This window comes from Podarcis tiliguerta, assembly GCF_965153285.1.
Source record: "Podarcis tiliguerta genome assembly, chromosome: 9".
In the NCBI taxonomy this organism is placed as follows: Eukaryota; Metazoa; Chordata; class Lepidosauria; order Squamata; family Lacertidae; genus Podarcis; species Podarcis tiliguerta.
The window spans coordinates 14,659,568-14,681,662 of record NC_139542.1 but is presented as its reverse complement, the minus strand read 5'-3'; the positions used below and the strand labels follow the sequence as shown (position 1 = coordinate 14,681,662).

Sequence of the window (22,095 nt, the reverse complement as noted above, 5' to 3'; positions counted from 1 at the left end):
TGTTATTTCCTGATACCTAATACCTGCCACCTGAGGTAGCTTTTTCACTCTGCCCAATAGTAGGGGCAGCTCTGTTGACTGGTGCACTTAACACTCTATGGGGGAAGACCCATTAAACTATAGATCTATATGCAGATTCTAGTCGTTCCATGATGAGTTTTATCGCATCAGGAAACATCCCCTTGTTTTTCCCCCAACCACACCTTGGAAGCTTTGTACCATACCCTCCAACATTTCTCTGATGAAAATAGGGACATCCCGTTCCATAATGATAATTTTAATATTTATACCCCACACATCTTGCTGGGTTGTCCCAACCATTCTGGGCAACTTCCAACACACACACACACACACACACACACACACACAAACAATAAAACATTAAACATTAAAACTATACAGGATTGCCTTCAGATGGCTTGGGGATTGAATAACTCCATACCCTCCAACATTTCTCCAATGAAAATAATTAAGAAATAGTTAATTAATTTTTTATTTGATAGATATGTTGTATAAATCTTTGTCTTTTTTTCTTTATATTTTTTTTGTCTTTGTTTCAAAAAATTCCCCCCCTTTCTTTTCTTTTTTGTATTTAAATCTGAAATACTTACCTTCGTTGTATGTTTGTATATTTGTATTTTAAACCAATAAAGATTTGATTAAAAAAAGTAAAAGTAAATAGGGACATCCTAAGGTGAAGTGGGACATTCTGGGATCAAATCAGAAACCGGGATGGCTTCTCTAAATTAGGGACACCCCTGGAAAATAGGGACACTTGGAGGGTCTGGTATACATCCAAACTATCTGTGTCAGCGAGCTCCTCCCCAACTTAAAATCCAAAACACCCGGAGAAAAATAGATGGTGAAAATACAGAAGAAGGTATGCAAATATTCTTATTCCACCTACAGACCAATCCATACCCCTGATCTGCCTTGCTACAGAGGGTCTGGCTGCGAGTGAAAATGTCCCTCCACTGGCCTTCACCATCAACGGAGCTCTTCATGATTGCTGACAGCCACCATTTTTCGATTGTTCACCACTTATATATATACTAGGAAGTAGGCCGTTGAAATCAGAGACCTGCCACCCTCTCCATAATTTTCCTTTAGGATTTGTTGTTGTTTAGTCGTTCAGTCGTGTCCGACTCTTTGTGACCCCATGGACCAGAGCACGCCAGGCACTTCTGTCTTCCACTGCCTCCCGCAGTTTGGTCAGATTCATGTTTGTAGCTTCGAGAACACTATCCAACCATCTCACCCTCTGTCGTCCCCTTCTCCTTGTGCCCTCCATCTTTCCCAAGACTTCCAGGGAGTCTTCTCTTCTCATGAGGTGGCCAAAGTATTGGAGTCTCAGCTTCCTTTAGGATAGCCTCAGAGTATTGCATCTTGCCAGCAATGCCTGTGCATTTTGGGAGTGTTTTTAACCTGTACGCTGTGCTCTCAGTACAGTACATTTTCGGCCTGCATCCAACTCAATTATGGGCAGTATACGGAATGAATTTAATTAGATTTGCCATAGCCAAAAGGAAGTCTGTGTAATGTAGAGTCAGGGGAGGCTGTCCAGTGCTGTTGTTAAGATTTTGCAGAGAAAATCAGAGAAAGTTGATGGCTGATGCATTTTGCATTTTGATGATGTATTGTGATGCAAAACCAAGGGCCAAATTGGATGTGAAAATAAATGCACCTGAATCTAATGAGCAGGGCATTTTTTTATTTTTATTTTAAAAAGGAAATTGTATCAGTTGGAGCTAATAATATCAATGAGATCGAGGAGGCATGGGAGGGGGGTGCGAAGACCCACCCTTCATAGCTGTCAACTTTTCCCTTTTCTTGCGAGGAATCCTATCCAGAATAAGGGAATCTCCCTTTAAAAAAGGGAAACGTTGACAGCTATGCCACCCTTTCCTCTGCTGCAGTCCTGAGGAAAACAAGTCTTTGCTTTGGGGAAACCTTCTGTTAGCATTGTCTTTTGTTATGGGGTCCCAAGTATGCAAATCATATTAGTTGTTCTACATTGCAAGTTTTTTCCAGATTGCAAGCTGATAGCAGAAAGCTGGGAATCAATTATGTACATTGATGGTGCTATATAAGTAATAAAGGTAAAGGTACCATTAGGTGCTATGGTGCTATATAAGTAATAAAGGTAAAGGTACCATTAGGTCCAGTCATGGCCGACTCTGGGGTTGTGGCACTCATCTCACTTTATTGGCTGAGGGAGCCAGCGTACAGCTTCTGGGTCATGTGGCCAGCATGACTAAGCCGCTTCTGGAGAACCAAAGTAGCGCATGGAAACGCCGTTTACCTTCCCGCCGGAGTGGTACCTATTTATCTACTTGCACTTTTTTGGCGTGCTTTCGAACTGCTAGGTTGGCAGGAGCAGGGACCAAACAACAGGAGCTTACCCCATCACGGGGATTCAAACCGCCAACCTTCTGATCAGAAAGCCCTAGGCTCTGTGGTTTAACCCACAGTGCCACCCGCGTCCCACCAATATAAGTAATAGTGCATAGCAATAAGTAGAAGAATTGTGTGTGTGGGTTTTTTGGGGTGTGGGGGTGGGGGAGGAGAGCTTTTAATCTCAGCAATCACCAGGTGGAAGAGCTTAAATCAACCTCTCTTGGTTTCTCAAATGTTTGGCAGGTGTGAAACTGGGGATTCAAGCCCTCCCTGCATTGCCTTTTCTCTGAGCTCCAGATGAAGCGGAGACTTTGCAGACAAGAGCACCTAAGGAGGGAGAGCGGCAGCAGGAGGAGTTGGCGTTCAGCTGCAGAGCTTCAAGTCTTCCCATCCATAGGTGGCCAAGCACCAGCATTTTAAAGGTCTCCATCTCCCTTTCCTGCCTTTAGACACTAAGGTATGTCTCTTTTGCCATAGGAATTTAGGTGGTGCTTGGCCGTGTGGTCTCTGCCTCGGTATTGACGTCTCTTGCCTCCCTCTGCTTCTTAATTCCAAGCACTTAATTCTTGGCTTGCTCATATTCTGCCTCTGCTGCCCTTCTCTTCCATGTACCAGCTTGTTCCTCCCACTCTCCAAGCCAGCCCTTAGCACTGTGTGCTTTCAATATGTTCCCACGCCCTGTCCTACAGCCAGTGGTTTCATGGTAACAACGATGGTTGCATTTCTAAACGGTAGGTTGAGGCTAGAGAAGGATATGGGCTGGCTGAGTGGCAGGTTCAGTACATACTTTTCCTGCAGAAGAGCCCAGGTTCAGTCTCCAGCCTCTGCAGGTAAAGTTGAAAAAGTCCTCTGCCCATAGCTGTCAACTTACAGATTTGAAAATAAGGGACCAGCAGCCTCGAAAATAAGGGATCAGCAGCCAAAATAAGGAATTTTCCAAGCACAGGTATGTTCAAGCACAGCCCCTCCAAGCCAAAGGCAGAAAGCCCAGCCAGCAGCCAAACAAAGCCTCAAGCGGTGGTTCCCACAGTGCAGCAACCCAGCAAAGGGGATGCAGCAAGGAAAACCACTGTCACCTCTCCGCTGGGAAGCGCTGAGCAAAGGCGAGTCCCCAGGCAACGTGGCTGATTTGATCGGCACAAGGCATGCAAGCTCCATCCCCCAGTCATTCTTAGACTGGCTGGGAGGGAGGGAGAGGAGCTGCTTCCTTTGAAACCCAGGAAATTTAAGGGACATCATCAATAAGGGACAGCAGTGGGACATGGCACTGGGATAAGGGACTTTCCTGCCAAATAAGGGACGGTTGGCAGCTATGCCTCTGCCCCCAAACCTGGAGGCTGCCTGTCAGTGTAGATAGCACTGTGCTAGTTGAACCCGTGGCACAGCTTTTCATATTATTATTCTTTCTGCTTTCAAACATCTGAAGCTCAAATGGCCTGTTCCAATAACAACAGAAATAATTCAAGAAGTAGCTTTATCTAGCTTGGGTAAAGCAAAATTCATTTTAGTTCTTGCAAAGAACTCCAGTCATTTAGGGTGCTGAGTGCTGCAAGGGTTTGGGAGTACAAGGCAGTTGCAAACAAAGCACTTTCCATCCCCTGATCCTAGCCAGAATTCCTGGCTAGCTTGATTTATTCCAGCTTGTTCAATCAATCAATATTTCCTTAATGCACAGAAAGAAAATTGCCTAACAGGCTGCTCCATCCCAGGCTTTGTGCTCGACTTGCAAGGCAGAGCCTGCCCAGGGAAAAAGAATTAAAGAGGTGGATTGACTGTATGCAGATATGGAAGCTGAGACTTGTATTGGCGTCTTAGCATCAAGCTTTCAGCAGTTTCCAAGGTTCTTGGTACACAGCGAAGCCAACCAGCTATTGACCTGAGGACCAGACTGGATGCAGGACTTGGAGACCAACACCTGCTGATGACCATCTTATGGAAAACGGTCCATTTGCAGTCCCTAGAGCCCCTCAGGCTGCCCATCTCCTTTCTTACATGCCCTCCCCAAGCATTTAACCAGTATTAAGAGGAAATAACTGGTGCAGCCACCTGTTCCCAACTCACCATGTTGTTCAGGGTGGATTGGGTCACAAACAAAAAGGTATTTGAGGGGCCAGTGCTGCCGGGTGTGATAAGGTGAGCTCACTCAGTGAGGGGGTCCAAGGAGGGCATCTTGCCCCAACCCCCTGCTCCCAAGAACTGGCGTCACATATAAAGCTAGGAAGGGGAGATCTTGTAGCATCGGAAGGAAAAGTCTGCAGAACTTAATCTCCTCCCATGTTTGTTGCACCAGTCACTTTTGTCAATACCTGGCTCTGGTCTCCTGCACATTCTTCTTTCTGCTGCTTAAAGACCTGCCCATCCCCTTTTCTGGCTCCACTGCTTTGTGTGGAATAATAATAATAATAATAATAATAATAATAATAATAATAATAATAATTTATTTATACCCCGCCCATCTGGCTGGGCTTTCCCAGCCACTCTGGGCTGCTTCCAATAGAATATTAAAATACAATAGTCTATTAAACATTAAAAGCCTTCCCTAAACAGGGCTGCCTTCAGATGTTTTCTAAAAGTCTGGCAGTTGTTTTTCTCTTTGACATCTGATGGGAAGGTGTTCCACAGGGCAGGCCCTCTGCCTGGTTCCCAGTAACTTGGCTTCTCGCAGTGAGGGAACCGCCAGAAGGCCCTCGGCGCTGGACCTCAGTGTCCGGGCAGAATGACACTGGAAGTGTTTACCGAGCATGGAAACCATTTCATAACTGGGAGTGACAGTGAGTCTCTCCAGGTCGATGTTACTGGTGTTTTTTTGTGTGTTTTTTTGGAGGTGCGTTCTATGATATGCTATTGGCACGATAATAGTGGTGGATCTAAACTGGACTGTTCACACATCATTCCAATTTATTAGTTATTCTGCGATGCTTCTCTAAAGTTGGTGCATTACTGCCATATGAAAAGTTGCAGGGTTTCAGCAGAGAGTTAGGGGACATGCAGCAAGTGGAAGTGAAGCAGTGTGTCTCTACTCTGAAACTTAAGTAATATTGAAAGCAGGATCATTAATTAAGGCTAAAACAACAAAACAATACCCTCCCCTCCCCTCCCACTAACACATTTAAAAGGCTTAGAATATTAATAGGCCAAAGGCCTGGTTGAAGAGGACATGCACCAATTAGAAGTGTGTTTCTACCCTGAAAGCACCCTGCAATACTGAAAATGGAATCATGTATAACTGCCCCAATACCACCTTGAGCAAAGATTGCAATGAATTCTTAATAAAAAGGACACAAGGAGGAACTCTGTGTTGGGAACTGCTGTATGAGCCCAAAGCAATTGTTTGGGAGGGGGCTTCCCATGGTAACTGAGTTTCCTTTTTAAATGCAGTTTTATTTTTTAACCCCCCCCCCCAGTTTAAAGCTACTGGTGGCCACAGTGCTGCTGCTGTGCCCTTGAAATTGCTGGCAGACTCAGTGGCTTTTAAACTAGAAAAAGAAAAGGAAGGAAGCCTTGCCTCCCCAAGCACAAATCAGTGTGTCAAACAGTCTGGGCTGCTCTTGCCCTAATTCTTGCTTTGCCTGAAATGCTTAGAATGAGGTGGCTGCATAAGTAAGGCTCCATTCATGTCTATATTTTCCTTATAATTTGCTTAGGATTCTTTTGATTGCAATTGACACATAAGTATAGAGGTGAAAGCCCGACCCATAATCTCTTATTAATTCTTATTAATTGTTTGCATCAGCAGGGCTTCTGTGTTTAAGCTGCAGGCACCAAAGTCATACTTTCCGGAGCTTGTAATAGTACCCTTTGGGTCTGACTTTTCTCCTGCCTGCTGTCCTCCATTTCCCCCCCACTTCTCAGATGATTCCTTGGAATGTTGGAACAGTAATGGTAACAGCCTCAGAGGCAGAGCTAGCAGCAGGAGCTGCCGTTAGCCACAAGCGGAAGCCATAATTTTCCACATTAATGTATGGCTCATTTTGGATGGAAGTAGCAGGGAGATGCTAGCTAACCTGTAGCAGGGTAAAGGTAAAAAGGTAAAGGGACCCTTGACCATTAGGTCTAGTCGTGGCCGACTCTGGGGTTGCAGCGCTCCTCTCGCTTTATTGGCCGAGGGAGCTGGCGTACAGCTTCCAGGTCATGTGGCCAGCATGACTGAGCCACTTCTGGCGAACCAGAGCAGCACATGGAAACACCGTTTACCTTCGCGCTGGAGTGGTACCTATTTATCTACTTGCACTTTGATGTGCTTTTGAACTGCTAGGTTGGCAGGAGCAGGGACCGAGCAACGGGAGCTCACCCCGTCACAGGGATTCGAACCGCCGACCTTCTGATCAGCAAGTCCTAGGCTCTGTGGTTTTAACCCACAGCGCCACCGTGCTTGCAGGTATTTCAGGCAAACTCTGAAGGAGGCAATTCAGAGGGGGTTCTCTTCCAGCCTAACTCATATGTTTGCTTGCTTTCTTGTTTTACAACTTGTGTATAGTGTGCGATTCTAATAAAACCTCAAAGAAGGCCAGAAAAAGAATAAAGCAATCAATTTATCAGCAAAGAAACAGTTAGAAACAAGTATTCCAAATAAAAATAAAATAAAATAATCAACAGTAAGCTAAAACCAGATTAAAACCTATGGCAACTTGTTTGTATAGACTTGCCAGAAGAAAAAGAAAATTTTTTTTTAGCAGGTGCTGAAAAAGAACACCTGTCTGATATCTATAGGTGGGGAGCTCCGAAGTGTGGATGCTGCTGCAGTAAATGATTGATTTTTTGCAAGGGCTAATGAGTATTATGTGACACATATAACAGTGCCAGTTCTGTAGATCAAAGTGGTCAAGTTTGCACATACAGTCGTGCCTTGGAAGTCGAAGGGAATTTTTTCCGGAAGTCCGCTCGACTTCCAAAACGTTCGGAAGCCAAGGCACGGCTTCCGATTGGCTGCAGAAGCTCTCCTTAACAAATTTCAGTTCCCAGGGTTATTGGGGGATGACAACCCATGGCTGTCTAAGTGCTATAAGAATGCTTTAGATGTATAGTGTGCATGTTGCCAGAAGGTCTATGTTTGGCATTAGCAACGAGGCTGCCAAAATCAAAGGACCAGAAGGGGACCCAAAGGAGCATTCACAATGGCTGAGAATTTTTTCCTCAAAAATAGGTCGCAGCTTTGCTGTGCAAGGTAGAAAGGCTAATGCAGAACTGAGATAAGGTATGGAAAGTTCGTGGAATTATCTGAAGCAAAATGCAAATACAGTGGTACCTCGGGTTACAGACGCTTCAGGTTACAGACTCCGCTAACCCAGAAATGGTACCTCAGGTTAAGAACTTTGCTTCAGGATGAGAACAGAAATAGCGTGGCGGTGGTGCGGTGGCAGCTAGAGTCCACATTAGTTAAAGTGGTACCTCAGGTTAAGAACGGTTTCAGGTTAAGAACAGACCTCCGGAACGAATTAAGTTCTTAACCTGAGGTACCACTGTACCAAGCGCTGTTTTTGGTGTGTTGGTGTCTTGGCTTGTTGCTCTTTTGAGCATACATCAGGATTAATTGTTTGAATAAGACTTTGAGAGATAGAGAGAGAAAGGCTGCAATATTGTTATTCTGAAAAAACGAGAAAGATTTTATCTTGCAAGGTCCTATTTGCTGCATTGTAATAGTGCTGCAACATTATAAGGGGGCTTTTGGATCCTGCCTCGTTCTCCTGCTACATTGAATGGGAGGAATGTTTGAGCAGGAAACTTCAGAAACTCTCTGGCTCCCAATACCTTAACTCCTCTTCTGTAGCAGAGTAAGCACAGTCTGCCTTAGAGCGGGATTCTGACTAGCTACTTGCCCTGTTAACCAAACTTCTCTTTCTCAAAGAAAGTGCAGGCTTTCTTTGATTTCACAGAAGCTGCCAACGTTCGCCAAGAAAAGCTGACTCTGCATTTTAACACTTCCAGTAGTACTTCTGTGTTTTATACTTACTTCAGGCTTTGCATTTGTCGTGCTGCTGCAACAGTTACCCGAAAAAGAAGGGAAGGAAGAAGCAACCTTGCTATGCTAAGATGGGAATTGCCAGGCTATTGGCCATGAGCCATGTGTGCTTGCCAAGAAGCCTTTATGTGACTCCAGGGCCATTCTCATGACTGCTGGTTCCTCAGAATGGCCCTAAAGCAAATATAATTGTTTGCCATGGCTTGGAAGAGAGATGGCTGCTGAAAATACATATGAACATATAAAGATGCCCTAGGGCAGCAGTTCTCAACATGTGGGTCACCAGATGTTGTTGGACTACAACTCCCATCATCCCTGAGCTCTGGCCTTGCTAGCTAGCGGTGATGGGAGTTGTAGTTCAATAACATCTGGGGACCCACAGGTTGAGAAAGGCTGCCCTAGGGTGTCTCATACTATTGTTACATCTACCTCAGCATTGTATACAGGGATAGGGATGCGGGTGGCGCTGTGGTCTAAACCATTGAGCCTTTTGGGCTTGCAGATCAGAAGGTTGGCGGTTTGAATCCCTGTGATGGGGTGAGCTCCCATTGCTCTGTCCCAGCTCCTGCCAACCTAGCAGTTCGAAAGCATACCAGTACAGTTAGATAAATAGGTACCGCTGTGGTGGGAAGATAACAAGCGTTTCCGTGCGTTCTGGTTTCCATCACAGTGTTCCGTTGTGCCAGAAGCAGTTTAGTCATGCTGGCCACATGGCCTGGAAAGCTGTCTGTGGACAAACGCCGGCTCCATTGGCCTGAAAGAGGAGATGAGCACTGCAACCCCATAGTTGCCTTTGATTGGACCCATCCAGGGGTCCTTTACCTTTACTTTTTGTATGCAGGAGTAAGAAATTGAGTGGGGGGCATTCAGATAAGTGAACAACCACACCCCTGCTTGATTCTGGCCACAGAATCTACTCACTTTGCAACCCCATGGCACCTGTTGAAACTACCACTTGTCAGGTTTCAATGTTTGCTCGGAAGACGTAATGACAGGGACAGGATTTTTTATGGTGGTGGGGAGGGTAATAAGCCTTCTGATTCTCTATCCTTAAATATTTGGTCTGACCACCAGCAGCTCTCCAGAGTCTCAAAGTTTTGCAGACTTATCTGCCTGTCTCTCACCCTACATGTTTACATTGCTTAGTGGGATCCAAACTGCACGAGAAAGGCCATCCCAATCCACTCCACTGATCATCCTTTCTAGGAGAAGTTAGCTTACATTTGGAAAATTAGGCACTTAAGAGCTGGTTCACACATGCACATATATCACTCAATTTCTCCTTCCACTTCACAAGCCCTGAAGACTTATATTCTGTAGTGCCTCTTGAGCAATGTGATGCAAATTCTTATGTGCACCATTACAATGTGTTTTAATGGTTCAACGCTGTTTCAACTCTGAATGCAGACTTATTATTTTGCTGTTTTATACCTGGCAGATGAATGTAAGAAGTGGCTCCATTGAAAAGCCTTTACTTTGAGGCAGGCCTGAGGAACGTCCAGCCCAAGGGACTAATTCAGCCTGGCCCAGGTCTCAGTTTGGCCTGCAAGGCTGTTTCCTCCGAACAATGTCATAAGCAACATCTGGTGTGGGGCAGTTAAAGGTGTGGCGTGCAGTTAGAGATGTAGTGGTTCAGGCTCACCGGGGTGGGGTGGGGTCATAGACCCTTTACCGTTTCTCCAGCAAAGGGTCCCTGTCACCAGCTTCGGTTGACAGCCTCCTACAGCCTCCCAATCAGCATGCACACTATTTAGCTGTTGCAGCTAATCGGAGTGAAAAGAGGTGAGTCAGTCACTTAGGACTGGCTCCTAGGTGTTGGGAGATCCTATACACAAATAGAAATCTGGCAGAGACACATGCCCGACTGGCATGTTCTCTCCCACCTGGTCAGCTGGGAGATTCAAAGGCTTTCTCCAGCCTGAACATCACAGCGACTGATACCAAGAGGCATCAGCACACTTCAGGATCAGCAGAGTATAAGCAGTTAGTGTTCAGACTCAGTAGCGCAGCTTTTGTCTAAACTATGTTTATTTACATATACAGTGGTACCTCAGGTTACAAACGCTTCAGGTTACAGACTCTGCTAACCCAGAAATAGTACCTCGGGTTAAGAACTTTGCTTCAGGATGAGGACAGAAATCGTGCTCCGGTGGTGTGGCAGCAGCAGGAGGCCCCATCAGCTAAAGTGGTACCTTGGGTTAAGAACAGTTTCAGGTTAAGAATGGACCTCCGGAACGAATTAAGTACTTAACCCGAGGTACCACTGTACACACTCGGAGCATCATAACTCAGCTCCTTCCTCTTTAGCATCAGACAACAGAGAGAAAAAACAAAAGGACAAATGTCCTACATCACGGAAACACAGTAATAAAAACATCCTGTCTCCATCTCTTCCCACAATGTGGAATGAGAACATACACCGTCATGTGATGAAAACAATCCCATGACTGCAACATGGGGAATGAATCCTAACACTAGGGTCACTCTAGAGAAGGCATGCAGGAAGAACACTGAGGATGGGGTCTTCTGTATGCTGCAAAGCTACAGCATTTAGGAACAAAAATAAATAAATTACAACTTAAATTACTCCAAAAAGCACTCCAAATAATTTGCCCATGCACAGAAAATAGATCTAGCTGAAGGAAAATACATGGAGATCTGCATTGTTTGTTGCAATGTATCCCCAATGATTCTTATTATAAGTTTATTGTATAATATTAGGAGGTTCTATCATCTTAGTTGGGTATGTGGTTGTGAGGGGGCGGGACTGTGACTGTCCGGAAGGGATCATGCAGTTCTAAAGTGGTCCCTCCACTGCTGCTGTCAGTGCACAATTGGGAGCCTTGAAGTGCCCTCCTTATTATTCATTGGCAAGAGAGGCTTTGCTGTCAGCGCATATCAGCTGAAAGGCAGTGACATCTAGTGTGTTGACTTCCCATGGGGATCTCTGTTGCTGATCCGTGCTCTTTATAGCATAGCTTGCTGCACTATGAAAGAAAAATTGGTCACCAGATGTCATGATAATATCAGGTCATGTGGCCTGCTGGGGTGGGGGGTGGGGATCCAGGATATGGCCTTCCGGCCTGATCCTGTTTCTCCACTCCTGATTTGAGGTGAAAGAAAGGTATCCCAAGAACTATCATGGACTGTTCACAAATACATGCAAATCCTTGATGCTGTAGTCTTCTAGCGATGAGCATGCATGTGTGTACTAGCCCCAATACATTTGCTTAATTCATTTAATTACAATGGTGGTGACTCCAGCCTCTGAAAATAAAATTTCGCCAAAATAAAACAGCAAAATAAGAAGTCTGCATTCGGAGTTGAAACAGCGTCGAACAATTAAAACGTATCGTAACGGTGCACATAAGAATTTGCACCACATTGCTCATGAGGCACTGCAGAATATAAGTCTTCAGGGCTTGTCAAAAGACAGGAAGAGACGTGGCTTTACTGAAGTTATACTACAGCTGTGGAGCCACCACCGAGAAGTCTTGTCACCGTTGCCTGCAAATCTGGTCTTTGCTGATTGACAGGCCAGAAGGCAGGGCCTGTGATGCCAACCTTTGGTTCAGGTACTCTAGAGTAGGTGTGAGGAACCTTTGCTCCTCCAAATGTTGCTAAACTACAACTCCCATCAGGCCAGCAAGCATGGTGAATGGCAAGGGATGATGGGAGTTGAAGTTCAGCAGCATTGGGGGGTGGGGCAGAGGTTCTAAACCTCTAAAACCTGTTTTAGAGGTTAACACCAATGCTTCAAGTTGAGCAGCCATCACACAGGTACCACAATGGGAATTAATTTCAGTTATTAGTGTCACTATTGAAAGCTAAAGGCACCACAGAACTGCCAGATTAAATTAAATTTATTGAGGTTCCCACCCCAATAATGTCAGATCATGGAAAGAGAAAATAGTGTACAGATGAATAATTTTCATAATTACCTGCTGGTGTCTGGCGTGTACATATAATTTGAGAAATAGGCTGTTCCTTATCTTGAAGGCACAATAAGATTCTGTAGACATTTTCTGTTGACATCAATGGAAACATAAGCAGGCCACAGGCTCTGTTATTATAAAAACTTGTAATTAACCATTAACATTTAAAAAACAAATGGAGATGAGGGTGATTTCCTTTGGATAACCTTCAAATCCGCAATGCATTGATAAATATAAAAATCATTCTGCAGACTTGATTCTCATTGAAACAGCTGATGACATTTTGTAGACTGCCAGAGGTTGTTGGGCCTTCCAAATAAGACCTTAGGATACCTTTGTTGGAAATGACGCCAATCTATAATGAAACAAATAAGCGGGCAAGACAGGACACGGTCTGGAAACAATGTTCTCTACTTGCTTTTAGAAAAAGGCAACAATGACAATGAACTCACCTGATTCTACAGCTGCTTTAGCACTTGTTGTTGTTTAGTCGTTTAGTTGTGTCCGACTCTTCGTGACCCCATGGACCAGAGCACACCAGGCACTCCTGTCTCCCACTGCCTCCCACAGTTTGGTCAAACTCATGCTGGTAGCTTCGAGAACACTGTCCAAACATCTCGTCCTCTGCCGTCCCCTTCTCCTTGTGCCCTCCATCTTTCCCAACATCAGGGTCTTTTCTGGGGAGTCTTCTCACTCAGTACCTGCAGCTTCCTATGTTCCTATGACAGGAATGAGGAGGCAGGTGATGCCTGGGGACATTTAAAGGGATCAGCAGCAACCATCGCTGCTCCTTGGCACCGTAAAGTAAGGCCTGCCGGTTCCCAGCTTAGCTGCTGCCACACTGGGGGCAACCTAATTCAAATCCCTATTCCCTCTCAACTCTCTAGTAGCGCCATCGCCTCCTCCCACAGCAATTTCGACATCCGATTCAAGGGCAGACAACTGACGAGTCCCAAAGCGAGACGCATCCAGCATTCATCGCCTTGAGGGACGTTCTTTCAGACAGGCGGGTGCTCCAATAACGCAGCACAAAAGATATATAAAAATCACAATGAAGTCCTTTAGGCCGAGAAACTCCAATGGAATTCAAGTTGGGGACACAGGGAGGCGAGGAAAGAAAATAATTTATGTGTATTAAGCCAGGAGGGGAGGGAAGACGACTTCCTCGATATAGGAAGCTCAACAACTGTTTGCCCTGATTTGAACATGACCTGCCTTTAACCATTTCTTGTGGGGAAAGGGGGTGGGCATGGTCTGTTTTGTTGTTGTTGTTTAGTCGTTTAGTCGTGTCCGACTCTTCGTGACCCTATGTACCAGAGCACGCCAGGCACTTCTGTCTTCCACTGCCTCCCGCAGTTTAGTCAAACTCATGCTGGTAGCTTTGAGAACACTGTCCAAACATCTCGTCCTCTGCCGTCCCCTTCTCCTTGTGCCCTCCGTCTTTCCCAACATCAGGGTCTTTTCCAGGGAGTCTTCTCTTCTCAGGAGGTGGCCAAAGTATTGGAGCCTCAGCTTCAGGATCTGTCCTTCCAGTGAGCACTCAGGGCTGATTTCCTTCAGAATGGATAGGTTTGATCTTCTTGCAGTCCATGGGACTCTCAAGAGTCTCCTCCAGCACCAGAATTCAAAAGCATCAATTCTTCGGCCATCAGCCTTCTTTATGGTCCAGCTCTCACTTCCATACTTCACTACTGGGAAAACCATAGCTTTTACTATATGGACCTTTGTTGGCAAGGTGATGTCTCTAGTTTTTAAGATGCTGTCTAGGTCATATGAAAGGGCAAATAGTTCACATGCTGCAGGGTGCCCAGCCCTGTTTCACTTATTTACTAAATTTCTTACACTTATACTGTTCTCTTCCTCTAGTCTGGATTTCCCAATCCATCTCTCCTTCCTGTAAACTTCAGTAGGCTGTTTTAGCCCTCGAGCTGCGCCACATGTCTTCAGAGTGCTCTTACATTTTGGATTCTGATTTGCTCTCTGAGTTATTCAGGATGGCACGCCACACTTATGTCCTTCTCATAGACTATTTATGCATGTAAGAACTCCTCGCAGTGAACATCAACTTTAATCGAATTCATGAAGAGCTATCCCAGGACGCTCTGCTCTGAATTCTAAAGACTTGATGGTTCTCTCTCTGGCTGGTAATGATACTCAGCGAAAATGAAGTATTATCAGAAAATCAGGTAAGTGCCTTAACTGGTTATCCACTATGTTTAGGAAGGATACCATTCAGTTCATGCTAGAAAAGATGAAAAGTCCACCTCCTGAAGCTTGTAATATTGTCATGACAGGGAAATTGCTTCACTTAGCACATAAACCTGGAAACCAGGTGTTGTCTCTGCACACCACAACAATTTGTGTATATAATCAATGCTTAATTATTTGAAAAAAAAGTGGCAGTGGAGGTTCTCACCTTCTTGAAGTCACCTCTTGATATCACCCTACTTTCAAGCCTAAAACATGGTCTGGCTGTTGGAAACACGTCTTATATGTGGGTTTCACATTTTGGGTTGGGAGTAAACCATGGTTTGCAAGAACTATAGCTTGTACAATTCAGATATCATAGCAAACTATGTTTAACACCTATCATTAATGGTGTTAGACCATGTGAAGGGAGAGGAAAGGGCTGGGATGCACACGTAAAGCATCTTCCCAGTGGTCAAGCCATGGTTGAGTTACAATCTCTGAACTGAGCCATAGAAGCCCTCCTCCCTAATTTCTGGTGTGTAGACCATTTGTGGTCACACCTTGGTGAGGGAAAAGTACTTTGGACACAGCCTAGGATACTTTCTTACATCCTAGGGCTGTGCCAGATGGGTGTGTGTGTGTGTGTGTGTGTATAAAATAAAATAAAATAAAATATTAAAAATATTATTATTATTATTATTATTATTATTATTTATTAAAACAGGTTGGGTGGCAGAACAGTGAGGAGAGCTGGCATGAATTAAGCCTTGCACAGAGTAAGATGATTGGAAATGCACCTTTTGAAAACAAACATTTATACAAACATTTATTAAATAAGTTCAATACTGCTGATACATGTGTGTGTTGGACTGGGGAGACCTGGGTTCCAATGAAGCTCATTAGGTGGCTGATTGAAAAACCCACTAAAATGCCTCAAATAAATAAAATCGCCCCCTGAAATATATTTGTGAGAACAGTTTAATGGGGCCTGGCCTTTACAACAGTGTTTTCTTTAGCTTGCAGCCAGCCAAAGCTTCAGAATCATAGGGGATTGCTTGATAGAACTGAACTGCTGTGATGCCACAGAAACCCTCATAGCCTACTGAGTGTCTGCTCAGATTTCCTGAAATATACTCAGAGTCCTGTAGTGGTTTCCTGCTCTTTATTGCAGCTTGTAAAACAGTGATTTTATTGCCCCCCAAATCTCAGGCTTTTATATACATTATTTACACAACGAGTCCTGTTTGATTGGCTGATTCTGCTTCCCTCCTGAAGCCTGATTGGTCTTCTCGTGCAGGCCAATCAGTTGTTGCAGTCTACGATCCTGCCAGCCTAATAGGCTGATTAACTTCCACCTGGTGCCTGATTGGTCTTTTCTGCAAGCCAATCAGTTGTTGCATTCTAGGATCCTACTTGCCTATTGTTCTACGATTCATAACATTTCCCTTGGTGCTCACTCGGTGGGAGATAAAATGGGGCCAGGGGAGAAGACCGAGAGGACAGGGGGAGACCAGTATACAGTTCCATGTAGGACAGGTGTGGGGAACATTTGGACCTCCAGATGCTGCTGAACCACAACTCCCATCAGCCCCAGAAAGCATGGCCAAGGAAGATGGGGCAGCAACACCTGGAGATTCAAGGGTGACCCACACCTGCTGCAAGGACAACTGGGATTCCAGTCTGATCTGTCAGCTGATGAGGTAAATTGCCCTGCCTGAAAGACCAGCTGCCAGGCAGGAGAAGATTTAAGAAGCTGACTGCTTTAATGCCAAAGGTTTGAGGCTGTGTTCTTTGGGACTTTCTTGGAAAATGTCCAGGAGTGAGCTTGCTGACAATGGAGGGGGAGGGGGCACGCTCCAACAGCCTGTGGCAAAATCATCCCTTGTAACTTGAAAGACTCACACCTGTCTTGCATCGCGTTGTGAAGCGAGCGGAATATTCTTTGGCGATCTTTTAATATAATTAAGTTTCCCGAGTAAAATTACTTTGTATATCTTTATGGCCCCATAACTCTTCAAGTTCAGGTAATAAATAAGCCACGATGTCTCATAAAAAAACAAAAACCCATTGTTAAATACGCGACCTTTATTATTAAAAGACTTCAAGAGACTTTCCAGTGACTGATTGCGGCCCTGAATTTTGGCCTTAAAATTATTACCTTTGGCAGATGATAATTAAAACACTCGCATCCATCCAGGTGACAACTAGTGCCAACATTCCTTCGGCAACGTGGCGAAGAGAAGGAATGACAATGTTCCGGATCTTTCAGGAAGCAGCAGGCCAGAAAGGACCCACTCAGCTTCCCCTCACACAGCCATTTTTTATGAGTCCTCCATGAGATCTTTAACATGATTCACATGTAATCTTTTTATTTGTGGGGTTGAAACATGGCAAAGGGATAGCTTCCCTTTCCATTGTATTACCTGTTTATGAGAGCACTTTTACAAGGATTTATTTACTTGTGGGCTTGAGTCTCCATTATGTTGCCTTTTGAAATTTATTTACAACCCCTAATAAACCTTACAACCACCCCCACTTCTTTGAAAGAGAGAACCAACTTGTCTAAAAGTCCTGAACCACCTTGATATGCATATATGTCAAATTGCTACCATTAGAATACCACTTATGGGGTTTATAACCTGAATCCCCAGGAAATCTAATTGCCTTTTGTGGATAGAGAACCAAAATGCTGCTATATTTTATTTCTGCCCTGCATTCTTCATGACCAGACTGAGTCTGGTTCGCAACCTCTGTCCAACAGCCATTTTGACCGATGTATACTGCCAGGCCTGAAGAATGAGGATACAGAAACCGTGTCTCTGGATGTGCCCTGTGGCTGGAAACAGTTAGTCGGCTTCCATCCAGTAAAGTGAAGTGCAGAGGAATTAATGAAAGGTAGTCGTTGCCCTTGGTTGAACGTTTGCTTTGCCTGCTTCAGCTTCCATCTTAAAAGGTTACATTTGCCAGCAAGGCTTTTAGGCCTGAGTCCTTTAGGATACAACCTACTGTGCTGAAAGCTTTCTGTTTTATGCTGCCTTTATAAAACAGTGACTCAACCAAGCTCTTTTGCAATGGAAAGGAGACAAGAAGAGCAGGCCAGTGACCCATCTAGTCTAGCATCCTGTTGTCACAGTAGATAACCAGATGCCTATGGCAAGCCCCAAAGCAGGACCTGAGAGCAACACCACTTGCAATTCCCAGCAGCTGGATGCACGTAAGTGGGTCATTGCCTGTATAGGAGAAGGAGCTGCCATTGTGGCAGAATAGCAAAGTATTTCGTTTGGTCAGAATGGAGTATACATTTCCAGAGTGAACACTAAATACATTACTTACGGTACATGAGCCACCATCGTTGCTAGAGGGCTGTGAAAATTTGTGTCCTGAGCTTTTGAGACTCATCTACCCACGCAGTGGCGTAGCGTGGGTTGTCAGCACCCGGGGCAAGGCAAGTAATTTGCGCCCCCTAACCCGGGGCAAGGCAAGTAATTTGCGCCCCCCCCGCTGCACTGTCCCTCCCCCAGATAGTCCCTCTCTCTCTCTCCGCACCGCACGCCTGGCACCCTCCCCTCCACAGTGGGCGGCGACCCGGCGGCTCGGATCGGATTCGCACAGCCAGCACTGCAGTGAGAGAGAGTGAGTGAGCCAGGTAGGGGCAGAGAGCTGCGAGTGCGAGCGCCCCCCCCAGATGTTGCGCCCGGTGTGGCCGGCCCCCCTGCACCCCCCACGCTACGCCACTGTGCCCACGTACCTATCTGAAACCAATCTGAATTGGTTGCCAGATGAGATTTTTTTTCAGCTCTCCTTCCCCACTGTTACAATCATGTCCTGCTTGCAGACTTACCAGGAGCTTCTGTTTGGCTATTGTCAGAACAAATTGCTGATTAGATGGGCCTTTGGTTACATCCAGCAGCCTGGGATCTTCTTATGTTCTGTTCAGGAAGCTGAAGTTCAGTGTAATGAGGGGAAAGAGCCCAGTGAAACTTCTCATTTAGGTTCTTCCCGTTTATCTGAAATCCGTTGGTGCTCAACTGAGCGGAAAGGATCCTTTGATTTAAGAAGACTGAAGCACCATGATAGATAATGCTGGGGTTTTCCTGGTTTTATTGTCCACTAATACATTGTAGCTGTGGATTTATAATACAAAGTCAGAAGTATGGCTGCTACCAGTGGTGTTCTGGAGACCCGGGAGACCCAGTGCACACCCAGGACTTGCTTTTTTCCCCAGCACAGGGGTGATGGCATCATCTCCTGGAAGCCAATATAATTCACAGGAATCAGATCCACCTTCTGCCAGTATTATTCAGTTGGATCTTGATAGCAAATGCATTGCTGCTGGAAGGGGTTGCTGTGATCTGGTGAGACCATAGATAACAAGAGACAGCATGTAGGACACTAGCTCTGGCAAGTAAATTATGTGATAATGCAGCTTTCAAGTCTATTTGACACACAGAGACTGAAGAAAACAATCAAGCAGAGGCTAGATACTTCCTCCCCTTTTCTTGGTTGGGGTTCCTGCTTCATTCTAGCAGTTTCAGTGATCACACTTCTTTGCAAGATGGTTTACATTTCTGCTCAGTGTTGCAGTTCAGTTGACTGTAGATTTATTTGTTGTTGCTAAAGCTCAGTGTTTCTTACAGATTGAATTTATGCAGCCATATATAAGCATATGATTGAGATCATGTTGGAAGCAGGGGCATTCAGTGTATGATTGAGGAGCTAATTCTGCTATTGGTCTGGATGGCAGCAGACTTTGATCGCTGAGATAACATTGAATAACACCCACATGGGCTATGTATATATGCCAGGAAATATTTAACAATATTTTAATGAATTTATAGAGATTAGCGAGACCTGCACCAATTTACACTGTTGGTACCAAGTTAAAAACCGAGTTATGAGTCTTGCATGCTAAAAGGGAGGCTTGATTTGGGGAGAAAGACTGTCTAGTCATTTCTCCAAACCATTGTGTATGCCAAACAAAGCTAATATCTCTAAAAGCCAGACTTTTCTCTCAGCTTCTATTCCCTCACCAGCCAAATCTCTAATGCTAGAAAGAAAGATTCTTCTGTTTCATTCAAGACAGAAATTTAATCAAGAAAATATGTTGTGGGGGAAAGCACTGGTCAAGTTTTGACATCCAGCTCTTCTGCACATCCAGCTCTTCTGCAAAGATCCATCCCTCTTTAAATCCCTCTCCCCACTTCCTTTGAACTTAGAAAAATAATGATAATCCTCATGGAACAAAGGCAGTTTATGGGCAGAAGCAACCTTCTGTGGGCACCATCAGTGGAGATGTAGCTGTGTCTCTGTATCCATATCTCCAGCCAGGATGTTGGCAGTGCTCATCGAGGCCTCACAGAATGAGAATGGTGTGTCTCTTGATATGCACACAACATCAGTTGTTCTGTGTGACTACCATGACTGGTGTGTAGAGCTGGGTTTGGGCCAATGTTTGGATTTTCTTTTTGAAGGATACAACAACACCTCTAAAATAAATAAGGTTTCAACCAGTCGAAACCAAGCATACTCAGAAACTGAAGGATGCATTTTATAGCCGTGGGGTGTAGGGCGTATGGTTAGGAAGCTTTGCAACATTGTGCTGAAGGCTGCCGCATTAGCACCAAGTAACAGCATCGCCTCACATTTCACTTACAATTCTGTTCCCTGTTTCCCTCGTGCACATTTCCAACACAATTTTCTCCTCCTTCAGATATATTCTGTGGCATCCTTGGGGATATAGTTCATAAAGGCAATTAGGTTTTTGTTTATGAAAGTGTGAGGGTATTTTTTGGCGGTTTTTCTCACAGAGCGAAAGGAAAGCTATTTCCACAAGTCACGTTGGATGCCAGCAGAGACACTTCACTAAATAGAATAAAGTATCATAGCTAAGGGCATTAATGTTGCAGAACAGATTATTCCATACACAAGATTTTATTTCGCACAGCAAGGTTTTGGCCTCAAAACATATTTGGAGGTGGGCTGGAATAAACTAAAAATAGACCGTAAAGAACTAATGAATATGGGGGAACTAGAGGCAGACAAGCAAGGCAGAAAATGGCAAATTAGGGCAAGGGAAATGCTCAGTATTAGAGCACATGGTTTGCAACAAAAAGGTCTCAGGCTGTCTCTCCAGATAGACTGGGAAAGAGTCCTAGTTTCAAGCACCCTTATCAGAATTGTACTCACAGGGCAATTTCTCTTCAGTATGGGAATACACACGAGCCCAGGGACTTCCAACAATATTATATTTTCCCCCACATACGAAAAAGCGTCAGTGGTGGCACCAAACCTTTGTTGCAGTGAGCTAACCCCTCAGAGCCCTTCACTGCATCAAATAACTTGAAAAATTGAGCATGGGGTCTCAATACTAAGCATGGTTATTGTTAATAAAGCTTCACTATGTGTAAAATGCTTCACCTATCTCGGTCACCATTGAAACCACCCAACGGCACAGGGCAGGTTGTGTTCAAGCCAATAAAAGGTAGCTTGGCAAAGGTCATAGTTTGAAGGAATGACTTGAACTCAGGACCCGTCTTTTCCCATCGCTACACTGCAGTAGTTATTATATCCACATCTCATGCTGCCACGTTGAGAATCAGGCAAGGATAGCCACCATCTTAATACAGAGTCCACCACTTCTTGTTGGAGTCTGTCAAACAGCTCTTACTGTCAGAAAGCTCTTCCTGATGTTTAGTTGTAATCTCCTTTCTTGTAACTTGAAGCCATTGGTTCAGGCCCTACCCTCCAGAGCAGGAGAAAACGAGATTGCTCTATCCCCCATGTGACAGCCCTTTAGATATTTGAGTTATCCCATCTCTACCACTGAGCCATGGGCCTTCCCAGTCTGAGACTTCTTTTGTCATGCTTGTGAACTTTAAGAGGCATTTGGTCAGCTGCAGTGTGCCAGGAAAGATGGACTGTATTCTGATTTACCTTAAATGCTGGGTTCTCCCAGTTATTAGCTGATGCAGTAATTTTATGAGGGTGATTGTTATGGTGTTTTCTCCTGGCGACCTAAAGATACGTAATGAAGACACCAGGTGAGACTACCTGGGGAGAGCGTTCCACAAATGGGGGGCCACTGCAGGAAAGGTCCATTCTTGTGTTGCCACCCTCTGGACCTCTCATGTAGGAGGCCCACAAAGAAGGGCCTCAGATGATGATCACAATGTCCAAGTTGGTTCACGTACCGTACTCCCGTTTGGCCTCTGGGTTTGTGGCTTCAGCGACTGGGGACAATTGACACCCGGCAGCACCTTCATTATTCCCTCTGTTTAGAAGCTCAGCTAGTGATTACAGTGGTACCTCGGGTTAAGAACTTAATTTGTTCTGGAGGTCCATTCTTAACCTGAAACTGATCTTAACCTGAGGTACCATTTTAGCTAATGGGGCCTCCCGCTACCACCACGTGATTTCTGTTCTCATCCTGAAGCAAAGTTCTTAACTTGAGGTACTATTTCTGTAACCTGAGGTGTTGTTGTTTAGTCATTTAGTTGTTTAGTCATGTCTGACTCTTCGTGACCCCCTGGACCAGAGCACGCCAGGCACTCCTGTCTCCCACTGCCTCCTGCAGTTTGGTCAAACTCATGCTGGTAGCTTCGAGAACACTGTCCA

General features: G+C 44.9%; 1 protein-coding gene across 8 annotated transcripts in view; it reads left to right on the top strand.

Annotated features, from left to right (window-relative positions):
• The window catches only part of MAPK10 (mitogen-activated protein kinase 10), a 238,741-nt gene that overhangs the window by 64,305 nt on the left and 152,341 nt on the right, over positions 1-22,095 (top strand). For 5 of the 8 annotated variants that reach the window (XM_083398496.1, XM_083398503.1, XM_083398499.1 and 2 more), the window contains exon 2: positions 2,641-2,854. The exons of the other annotated variants lie outside the window; for them this stretch is intronic. The gene's annotated coding sequence lies outside the window, so the exon portion shown is untranslated. The remainder of the gene's footprint in view (positions 1-2,640; positions 2,855-22,095) is intronic. 8 annotated transcript variants of the gene reach the window in all.